The following is a 12,150-nucleotide window of genomic DNA, read 5'->3' as shown; positions in this document are numbered from 1 at the left end:
TGAATCCTAATCTGTGTATCCATGTAAAGGTGTGTGTGTGCTTATCTGTGTGAGTACATTAATCCGTGTCGCTCTGCGAGATTTCTGTCAAGACACTCTAATTATTTTTCCATGCAGCGACGCCTTGAAAGAACAGCAATTATCTGAATGGGGTGATTAACTGCTCCCTGTCTCTGGCTTATGGAGCACTCGCTCGCTAACACCGCTAATTAGCTGCTGAAGTATTAGCCTACAGGGTAGACTTCAACAGCGGAGCCTATGACTGCAGGTGGCTCTCCCGGGACCCAACATGTATCACTCGTTGTATTGTGTAACGGTAATGATTGCGGGGCATGTTCACCTCAACATGTGTTGCACTGTTTTGGACCCAACAGTTTCAGATTGACTGGTGTGTTTACTTGAAATGGAGTGTGAAGCCCGTTATCATTCTACCTGCGTGTTTTGTCAGAGATGTTAGCCTACCAGCAACACCAAGCAGAAAACCTGCTGGAGTCTAAAGGTGAGGTGCACAACGGATCTAACTAAATTAATTTGTGAATAACTAATGCAACACCTTACAGAGTTCTTGAGAGTGCTGCTAATCAGACACTGAAATGTTGTACCTCGGCAGCAAGCCCAAACTCACAGCTCCAGAAGTGCCATGAACTAGCTAGTGTGACAGCGCCTTGATCCAAACTAGCTTGCTATAGGCCTACAGAATCAAATGTCTGCTGCAATGCCATCAGCCATACGTGCATTTGTGGGTTTTATTACATTGAACAGTAAACCTCCCCAGCGGCATTCTTCCCTGGTTTTAAACTGAATCTATTCATAAAGACACGCATGACATACTGCAAATACCAGTGTGTGAACTTCCAGCTGGCTTTGCGCCAGGAAGTGATGGCGGCTGAATGATGACCGCATTCTGCCCAGATACGGCCCACATCCTGGGCTGTGAGTCCACGGCAGTTCTTTATGTTCTATGTGAAGCACTTGGAGATTTGAGGTGTCAGTCTCGCAGCATCAGCCGACACCCCACGGTAAGGCAGACTTCACATCTGCTGCATCCACAGCCAGCCATTCACAAGAGAAGATGCAGCTTTTGTTCCATATCGTTGAAACAGGCTCAGAATGAATAAGATCCAGGAGTGTTTTTGAACTGTTTCATGATGGCCTGTCAGCTTAGCTATAACTAAACCACATTGGTTAGTGCACTAAATGCTGCTTTGTTTCCTACTCCCGCCAAGCTTTATTGTGAGTTTTACTCCACAGTAAAATGGAGCAAGCAGATCCATCCTGTATCAGGAGAACTGTCTAATTGATTTCTCTTGGACAGAAGTGAACTTGGGGTTTAGGTGAAACAGGTCAGAATTCAGTATTCTCCAAATGTATTTCTTTGAGACAAAGAGAAAGCACATTTTTCCCCCTGGTAAAGGCTCTACCTGAGGTATCTCTAACCATGAGGTTATGAGAGGAGAGGATTGCAAAGTTGAGTTTAACCAAACCTCTGCATATCGGTCATACACCAATACACTTCATGGCTAATGTACCTCTGGTCCAGACAGTTGGCTGCCATATTGAAGATGTGGGGTGTTCTGTTGGATGTTTTAGTGTTGTGAAGGTGACGCTGATCTACAGTATTTCTGGGCGTATTGCCCCGACGTGATTGGAAAGGATGGTTTAGACATGGTCACATATCATTCTTCAATATCTCTTGTGTTTCAACACCATGTTATGTCCTTTCCCCTCAACCCCAACACACACACACACACACACACACACACACACACACACACACACACACACACGCACACACACACACACACACACACACACACACACACACACACACACACACACACACACACACACACATACTCACTCACTTCTGCTCTCCTCTAACCCACTTCCCCTCCTTCCTCTTCCTCTCTCCATCTCTCCATCTCTGTCACCTCTGAGTATGGTTCCGTTAACACCATCGGCAAGAAGCCAACAGTTTCTGACTTGGGCACAGCTCCTCGCTGCATCTGGCTCAGATTAGCCCCGGGTCTCATAGTCCAGGCTTTTCTGTTATTGAATCCCAACACTAAAAACACACAGGTAGTGCATTTCCTTAAACATCTTCAGGAATTATCAAATTAATCAGAATAAATAATATATATATAATAGATTGATTAATACAGATGAATCAACTGCAAAAAAGGAATGTTAAGAGAATGTCACTCACGTGTCTCGTGAAACAGACACAGGCGCTGTTTGCCTTGAGGGGCACATAAAGGCACCAGACTGTAGCCGAGTGTGTGGTCCCTTTAAAAAGGTGATGGTGCAAGACTCCGAACGGGCTGCTACATTGACAGTGTGAGAGACGATGGTTTCACAGGCGCATAAAGAGCACTGGCGAATTTTATGTGTTTATAACACCATAACACCCCACCTGACATTGAATTGCCCCCTCGCAAGCAAGACTTGACTTTGTCCTCTCCAAACCCACTTTCCTCTCAAAATCAAACTTGTTCTTATAGGCCTATACACAGTATTGCCATATCTTTATAATGGTACCTGTAGCAAGCTGGAAGGTTTGAATGTTTAAATATCTACAGTAAATGCCATATATACCATGTGCTTTATTTTGATTTATGATTCCTTATTTGACCAAGAAAACACTGAATTGATTTTCCATTACATATCTATAACAGGATGTATTATCTTTTAAGTCTCGTGCTTATGTCTCAAAACCTGACCTGCCTATACTGTATATATCTCCCACATATCTTCAACATATCAAATATGATAGCAGGCAATTATACATTGTTGGTGTGAATTTTATATAAGTTTTGTATGATTTGCGTAACAATCAGTTCACTTCAGTGAGTTTTGCCTTATCAATTTATTAAAAAAAAGTAATTATTAATCCCTAATCCTTAACAATTCAACGAGTGCCGTGATGTGGTGCCAGGGGCATGTGTCTTTTCATCACTGTGGAATATCAAATTTTATTAGACTATTATAATGATCTATGAAAATCAGCTCTGCTAGGGATTCCTCTTGGGCGAAGCAGATTAGATATGCAAATGCATGTAAATCCGCCGGGTGCGATTCTGACCTCAGTCTGCCATAAAGATGTGCAGCTAATACCAACAGCGCCTTCCCCCACTGCCAACACTTCAAACTCTGCTTCAGGAAGACCTGATTAACATGGAAATGAATGCATGCGCAGTTAGCAAAGTTTCTGTTATTATTTCTTGCTGTTGTTTATGTTTGAATGATTACAGTAAATAGCATGTCAGTGGTGTCATAGCAATAAGACGTGGCAGAATCAGTGTTATCATAAGTTGTTAGGGATACTGGTTTTCATGACTAAAGGTGTACTGGACCAGTGACTAATGACATGAGTTACTCATAAAGAACCAAATGAAAGTTATTTCAGACACTATACTTCAACCCTGTCCAACTTATTGTACAGCCAAATGAAAGTACCCTCAGAAGCCCTACATAGAACAACTTACAACAAAATGAGATGTCTTTACTGTAGTTACAACCAAATGAAAATTCTCAGAATCCCTATTATAACCTGTCATATGTATGAAGCATGGTTGGGATTACAGTTTTTCTGTCGTTTCGGTGCATTTCTCAAATTACAATGCACATTTGCAGTTAGTCCATTTCTCAAAACAATTAGTGCAAACTGTACTGCATAGATAACCTGCAAAAGTGCATATCTTGTTAAAAATGCTCAGTTTATGCCTCAAAATCAAAGTATTAATTCCACTGAAACAGTGCAATCAAAATGACAAGTCACGATGCCATTATCTATGCCAAGATAGCCAAACTGTCTTGTGTTGTTGTCAATGTGACAGTTTTGAATTGTGCATTTTGAAATTGCCACTGAACATTCAAAAAACAGCAGACATGTGTACAAAGTCAGGTGCATGGATGTATGAAAGCACTGCTATTTTTTTTCTCAAAAATGGGGAGAAACTTCTTCAGTGATGTGCACAAGTGATAAGATGATATGGAGTTATGAACAAACAGTTTTGTGAATTACCATTCTGATCTGAGAAATGTGCCAGAGCGACTGCAAGATGGCTTTCATCATCTCTTATCTTGAAAACATCAAGGCGTTCAGAAGAGATGCACAGATAACCTATTATACATTTTAAGGAGAACCTTTTGTGTGGTTTAAAGGAGTAATGATCAGTCATCTCTGCAGCAGGAGGAACTAATTCCTGTGCTTAGATTGCCCTTGTCAACTCTCCCTTATACTCTGGTCCTGCTTAATTGGCACCAGATTAGGCTGCCAAGTCCCTACAAATGGGATGCATCTGCTCGAGTGTGTGCGCTCTTCGGAGAATCTCTGGACACCTGGCTGGCCAGTCGTCGCCTCGGCCCCACCAGCTGGCCTGGAGCTGAACTATGTTCGGGTCACTGAGCCCTGCTATTGAAGCTGTCACACTGCGCCTGTGGGCACTGAATCCTGCCGTGTCGGTCAGGGACTGCCTGCAGCGGTTTGATGTGCAGTGGACGACGGCTGGACGCTCTTTGCGTGGCTCGGTGTTTCTTGCGATCGGACAGGCAGAATGGGCTTTGGGCATCGCGCGGTGGCAAATCTACTGGAACACTGCTGGTCTGTTGTTGATTTGCTCTGCTTGTACTGGTTTGCTACTGTATGTATCTCATTTATTTCCCTTGTTCGCGGCGACACTTTCGTTGGCCATGTTCGAGGGGCCCCAGGTTTGTGTGTCAGCCTTGCTGCTGTCCATGGTGCTGATGTGTGCCTGTGTGTGTGCAGATGTACACGTAGATGTAGTTGAATATGTGGGGTGAATGGAGGTTTAATGCAAATGATTTAGCTCTAGCTTGTGACCAATGTGTTTGACCTTCTCCTGTAATCAATGGGCTTTGGTTTGTATGTTATTTTGATGGGTTTTTTTTTTTTTTTTTTTTGTCTACTGGCGTGAAGCCATATTGTGCAGTTGCTGATAACTGGTGTTTTACAGAATTTGCTACACTGATTTTCTTTGTTTGGTCATAATTTTCTTTCCCATTTTGCTAAGCTATTGGCAGGAGGCCTTGTTCCATTGCTGTTGATACCCACTGGATGGGGTTCAGCACAAGGTTCTCGCTGTAGTTACTGTAAGGCGCTTTGTTTGTCTTTGTTCATCTGTCTGACCCCACTGCTGTATCTGTGTATTCTCTGCCTTGTCTGTCCCCAGGTGCTGCTCCCACTGCACACACTGATTTGTTCATGCACACCTCTTTGGATATTTAGTGCACTTGTAACAGCTTGTTCTAACTCCATGCGAGTGTCCAACTGTTGCGCAGCACTGAGTGCTCTCTGTTCAAGAGTCGCGCCACATCTTCATGCACTGCTCTGTGACTGTGACGCGCTGTATCTAGTGAAGACATTCGAGTTGAAAATGTAGTAATCAAACTGACTTGGTCATTACAGTAACACACGCTTGTGGCGTATGGAGTTAGGACATGGTGTGAGTGGTGGAGGTCATTGGAATGACTGGCCTGCGTCTCCAGCTCTGAGCATACATGTCTTTTTTTTATTGATTTTTCAATATTTTCTCCATAAACATAACCAAAGTGAAATTCAAATTCCAGCATCTGCATTCTGAGCTGGACGCGATCTGATTGATCATGTGGGAAGACTGAGATATGGCTGCCTTGTAAAAAAGCAAAAGCACTTTTTAAGTTGTGTGAGCAGAGGCACATACTGTACAGAGGCACAGATAGGCACAGACCTGATTACAGTAATGCTCCTACTGGGGACCAAAGCAGCAGTTATCAGAGTATCTATCAGAGCAGAGTGACTTTAACTGTAATGTTTTCTTTCCAGTAGAAGGTCCCTCTAGGTTTGGACTGTTCCTCTGTAATGATTGGGTGGTCCTGTTGAGACTTACCTGAGTTTATCATTTCACTATCCCTGGACAGATTAGGTCAGTCAGTCAGTTTGTGTGTGTGTGTGTGTGTGTGTGTGTGTGTGTGTGTGTGTGTGTGTGTGTGTGTGTGTGTGTGTGTGTGTGTGTGTGTGTGTGTGTGTGTGTGTGTGTGTGTGTGTGTGTGTGTGTGTGTGTGTGTGAGTGAGTGAGTGTGTGTGTGTGTGCGTGCGCGCGCGTGCATGCGTGCGTGTGTCTGTGTCTGTGTGTGTCTGTGTGTGTGTGTGTGTGTGTGTGTGTGTGTCTGTGGCTTTGAGCATGTGTTAGTGCTGTGTTTTGTATGTATCTGTGTGAGAGTGTGTCTGGGGATCACTTCAAATGGCAGTACCTCATGGTCATACAAACAGATGGCTCCAGGGGTAATGAACAGCAAAGCAGTGATCAAGGAGGAGCACACGCACACACACACACACACACACACACACACACACACACACACACACACACACACACACATTGATACAAACACAAGCACGCACACACACACACACACACACACACACACACACACACTCGCTCAATCATGAACAGAAGAAGAATTGTCCAACCAAGCCAGCTGGAGAGCAGCCTTACAGTGTGATGGACACTGGCAGATCTGTCCTCCACTCCCCCAAACCTGTCAGGGACATTCTACACACACACACACACACACACACTCTCTCTCCACTCCCCAAAACCTGTCTGTCCCTAAAGGAACTCAGAGTGATTAACTACTCACAACACAATTGCCAAGCATGCACACACGCATACACACGAAACACAAACACACACAAACACACTCCCTCAGAAGAATTTGGAGTGATAATCTAACCACAGCACCACTGCCAAGCACGCTCATGCTGTTATGAGAAATAATTAACCGTCAACAAATGAGGTTTTGGTATCCACACATCAGCTAAAAATGGCACTTGGAACCACAAGCTATTCCAACAGGTATCTATCGTAACAACATATCTATTTCAAACAAAAAAACAAACAAACAAAATTGGAGTATACAATCACTGTTTATTGATAGATTCGATTCATATCGAATTCATATTGATTTTTAAATAATTTTCTATGTTCTGGTGCTTCTACTGTAAGTAAGCCATTTACAAGATGATGTTGTGATCATCATAGTACAGTGTATACATAATGTAGATGTCATATCTGGGAGACTGTGATTCTCACATTTTTTGCGGTTACTGTAAATTCATAATTATCTTGATGACAGTACTGTTTTTGTAGATGAGGTTCTGGGTCTCCGTGTTTCTGTATCCTGTCATTCAGCAAATGGAAACAGTTCAGTTCAAACAGTTACAATTATGATTCAATCATCTCCATTTCTGTATACCAGGATGGCCGAGTGGTTAAGGCGTTGGACTTAAGATCCAATGGACATATGTCCACGTGGGTTCGAACCCCACTCCTGGTAAATGTTTAGGGGCCCACAGTCACTTACCTAAAAGAATGGAAGCTATTGGAACGAGGGGTGTGTTTCTGGTGACCTCACCTTTGTGTGTGTGGCCACTGAAAGAACTGCTATGGGTAAGTGGTAAGTGTTGCTCATCATTCATAAAGGCTAAAGATGAAATACTGTACATTATAATAGCATGAACTTTACTCTATCAGTGAATCCCATCAAAAACACTTTCATTTTGTGATCATCACATCTCCATCTACCCTTAATAATCTGCATATAATGTATTTCATCATAATACTGTAATATAAGCATGATGACTTAAGATCCAATGGACAAATGTCCTCATGGGTTCAAACCCCACTCCTGGTAACCATTTAGGTCCCCACAGTCCAAAAAATACTAACAGGGACAGCATTTCAAGAATATGTTACCTTGGACATCAAAGCAGATGATAAACTCATGTCAGCGCACAGTGGAAACACAAGAGCATCCTATGCGGAAGCATTTCCAGTCGGAACTGTGTGATCATTGGTCCCAGCTGCCAAGGTGAAAAGTTTCCTCCCACGTCTCTCATCTTTCGGTTTCAAACCAGTTCACAGCAATTTATCAGCTTCAAAAGATGAGTACGCCATTGTTTAGAAAGTATTCATTCTTGACAACTTACAATCATCCTAGCCTCTGTGTACCAGGATGGCCGAGTGGTTAAGGCGTTGGACTTAAGATCCAATGGACAAATGTCCTCGTGGGTTCGAACCCCACTCCTGGTAAATGTTTAGGGCCTCACAGTCCCTTAATGAATGGATGAGCAGAATTGTGCCAGCGTATAACTTAAACAGTCACCGCCACCAACCTGGCTCCAGCTGTGAGATCGCAACACACGATTGGTGCAGTTTATTCACAACATACCACATAATTGGGGTGCGGTATATTCACATGTCAACTTTTGATGGCAGAAGGGAAAGAATATTTAGATGACGCCATGTTTGCATTACAAACTAACCCCATACATCTCTACAACACTACTTCCTCTGCTTAATGTAAAATAGATGAAGATCTGTGGCCCTAAAAAGTTATAGTTACAGGATAATGTCACACTGTGTGAAAAAGTCTGTGTCCAGGAAAATTTGGACAAAGTAAATGTCTGTCTAATTTGCTGTATGAGCAGAGATATGGAGATGCATTACCTCATAACGCAGACATTCAAACACCAGCAAGACAGCATACAGCTTTAATCTGACAGCTTGGATCATCATATCAATGATTAATGCTGTAGCAGGATGGCCGAGTGGATAAGGCATTGGCCTTAAGATCCAATGGACAGTGTCCTCGTGGGTTCAATACCCACTCGTATACATTTGGCAGCCTTTGAGGGGATCCTCTGGTTGCATGGTTGAACCCAAACACTAATGGTCACACCATTCATCGCTAAATGACAGGGATCAGGTGCCCCTCTGACTGTCTCCAATTTGCTCTAACTTAATAAAACAAGGGAGTGTTTTGATTAAACAAAGCAACAAAGCAAGTATATCTCATAAGGCATTCAATAGGACACAAAGACATTGCGGTAAAGTTCTTTGCATAGAGGTGGGTGTGCTTTACCTTTTACTGTAAACAGCTCATCATGGAGGTGATGATGATCCGTAAGAAGGCTCAGACCTTAGAAATGCTTGGTGATAAACGGAGCAAAATAGCTCATTACAAAGGAAGGAAGGAAGAGAGGAAAAAAGAAAAGAAAAAAGGAGGAAGGGAGGAAAGCTAAACAGTGCATATCAATTAATATTGTTGTTGTTCTTGTTGCTGTTGTTGTTACTGTTGCACCTGAATAACGTGACTTAGTTTATCTACCATACAAGGGCATGAGACAGTCGGGTCAAACAGAGCATATGTATGCGTTATGACTTTGTCATCTGAATGCATGCAAATGTGCTCATCTTCTGATGGTGGCTTTCCTGGACCTAAGCCAAGAGCTTGCCTGTTTACAGGGCCTGTCTGACTGGAGTGCCCTTCACCACACTCGTAAAGCCGCCAAACAATTTAGCAAATGTGCAATAAAGTCGCGAAAGGCGTCGGATGATGGGCAAAATGGAGTTCTTCGCCTCTGCGCCTCGATGTCAAATAAAATATTCCTGCGACACGAGATGTGTCTGCAGGAGAGCACAGGCGACGCGATTAGTTTTCTAAATAGCTCGGCTAGCGGAGGTCAGAGGAAGCGATAGAGCAGATCGAGTCGTCGCGGCGTCTCGAGTGCAGCATTTCTTGGAAGGTAATGGCGTGTAGTTATCTCGGAATGCTTATTGCTCTGCTTGAGTTCTAAAAGGTTCCATTTGTAATGAGAAGCACAAAGTCAACACTCAGGCTGAATGTGTTATATGAACTGGGCCGAAATTATAAGATAGAGAAAATGTGTGGGAACGGTGTATGTATGCTGAAATGGTCAACTAATCATAGGACCCTTAAGGCAGGCTACATGTAAACGCTTTTCAACATGGAAATTGGTTTCTGTCTTTCTTTACCTTCTTTCTTTCTTTCTTTCTTTCTTTCTCTCACATACACTCATTAACAGTAATTCTCCAATCTGTCTGTTGTACATATAAACACACAGACACACAGACACACAGACACACACACACACACACACACACACACACACACACACACACACACACACACACACACACACAGGCACACTCTGGTCTCTGTACTGGGAGATGGCAGGTCCTGCTGCACATCTAGGCACACATGCTTGTTAAGGTGCTTGGGGAGGAGAAGGCAAAGGTCAAAGGTTACGGGTTGCAAAGGTCTTGAGGTCACATGGTTGGTGTCCTCCGAGGCCTTGGGAGAGCCTTCTCGCATCCCATAATGAGCGGGGCACGGGAAGGTGTTGAGAGAAGGAGACCGAGGGAGAGAGAAAGACCATAATGAAAGTGTGGAGAGAGGGAGATGAAGAAGGAGAGAGAAAGACAATAACAGAGGTGTGGAGAGAGAGGAAGATAGAGGTAGAGAGAGAGAATGATGAAGCAGGGAAAAGGAATATAGATATGTATAGAGGGGGAGATAAGGAAAAACAATGTGTGGAACAAAGGGAGAGAGAGAGGGAGACAGAGAGAGAGAGAGCAGAGAATGAAGGGAGATGGGTGTTGCAACAAAAGATGGATGAAAGAAGAAAGAGAGAAGACAAGGGACACGGGGAAAGAGGAAAGGAAATAGAATAAAGGGGAGAGGGAGAGAGAGAGAGTAAAAGTACAGGAAACGATAGATAGAGAGAGATGGATGGATAGAGCGAGATGGATGGGAGGTGTAGAAAAGCTTTGCCCTCCATCCACACCTTTCTCCGATAGACAGAGAGAACTCTTTCATCACCTTATCGTCCATTCATCTTCTCCACCTCCTGCCTCTACTGCATCACACACACACACACACACACACAAACACAAACACAAACACAGAGGCACAGATAGTGCAAACAAGTAAACACACACACACACACACACACACGCGCGCGCGCGCACACACACACACACACTGTAAAACTGTGGGTAGAGATACCTTATCAGTGGGCCCAGGGCTTCAGTGTTATTAGACTGGGGGGACTGATTGTCAGAGCTCACTTTGTGGTAAAACTGCACCATATTATAGCCCTATCTGTCTCCTATACTGATAAAGACAAAAATGGCACCCTCCCCCCTCTCTCTCAAAGACAGTTTTCCTGTTTGTCCTCTCTGCTGAGACACTTCCAGGCCACCCAACCTCTCTCTTTCTCTCTTTCTTTTTCTCTCTTCCTGTCTCTCTTTATCCCTTGCCTTATCTCTATTTTTGCCTCCCCTCTCTCTCTCCTTCTCTCTCTCTCTGTCTGGCTATAATTTTGCCTCTCTCTCTTTTTCCCTCATACACATACATACAAGAAAAGGTGATATTTCACTTTTGTTCACCAGTCAAGTTAGCCACCGGATAGGATAGGACACACAAGCACGCGCGCGCACACACACACACCATGCAATCATCTGAAGGACATGGATGAGCATTAAACGCGGAGACACTATGAGGAGGAGATGGTGGTTTGGAAAATGGCCCAGTGAATTACAGTGGAAGCGCTTCCCTTTTGAATGATAGATGGGTAGAGTGGATGCGTGCATCACCACAAATAACCAGCATTAGCCCCCTATGGGAAAATAACATCGTCACGGGCAGCCAAAGTGTCATTGCTCATTGCGCATACATAGGGAATAGCATCAATGACATGGCCATCTCTCCAAGGTGTCCAAAGAACACACACACACACACACACAGACACACAGACACACACACACACACACACGCATTTATACACAAAATGCACCTTCTTTTAATACAATCTCAAATGGAGGGAGATAGATAGACACAGAGGGAGGGAGGGAGGGAGGGATGGAGGGAGAGAGAGAATCAGAGAGAGGTGCCCTGGAGGGAAATAAAGAGAGTGATGGAGAGGAATAATCTAGAGAGAGAGAGAGAGATGAAGAGAAAGACTAGTTAAAGATGTGAATGTGAGGGACCTCATCCAGGCCTTTATTGAATGTGCCCTGATATATTTGCTAATCAATATGGAGAAGATAACGAATGACTAGAATAAGAAGTGTAGCATTATCAATGAAGGAACCAATGGCGTTAACAATGGAGGGTCTAGCATGTATGGAACAATGGATACTAATATGGAAATAAAACACGTCAGAAAAAAAATAAATATAGAAAATGAAGAAAGTAAGCATTTCACAAATTCCAAATCTTTTTAAAAGTTTTAAGCTCAACAAGCATTTTACAAAATCTGACATGAATTAACATTGAGCAACC

At 43.4% G+C, this 12,150-nt stretch overlaps 2 non-coding genes across 2 annotated transcripts; both read left to right on the top strand.

Annotated features, from left to right (window-relative positions):
* The first annotated feature begins 7,255 nt into the window (after positions 1–7,255).
* On the top strand, positions 7,256–7,338 carry trnal-uaa (transfer RNA leucine (anticodon UAA)). Its single transcript has one exon. It is a non-coding gene; the product is annotated as a tRNA-Leu (tRNA).
* A 672-nt stretch (positions 7,339–8,010) lies between these two features.
* On the top strand, positions 8,011–8,093 carry trnal-uaa (transfer RNA leucine (anticodon UAA)). The gene has a single exon. It is a non-coding gene; the product is annotated as a tRNA-Leu (tRNA).
* The last annotated feature ends 4,057 nt before the right edge of the window (positions 8,094–12,150 follow it).

This window comes from Sardina pilchardus, chromosome 22 (assembly GCF_963854185.1).
Source record: "Sardina pilchardus chromosome 22, fSarPil1.1, whole genome shotgun sequence".
In the NCBI taxonomy this organism is placed as follows: Eukaryota; Metazoa; Chordata; class Actinopteri; order Clupeiformes; family Clupeidae; genus Sardina; species Sardina pilchardus.
This window is presented reverse-complemented; position numbering and strand designations above follow the sequence as displayed.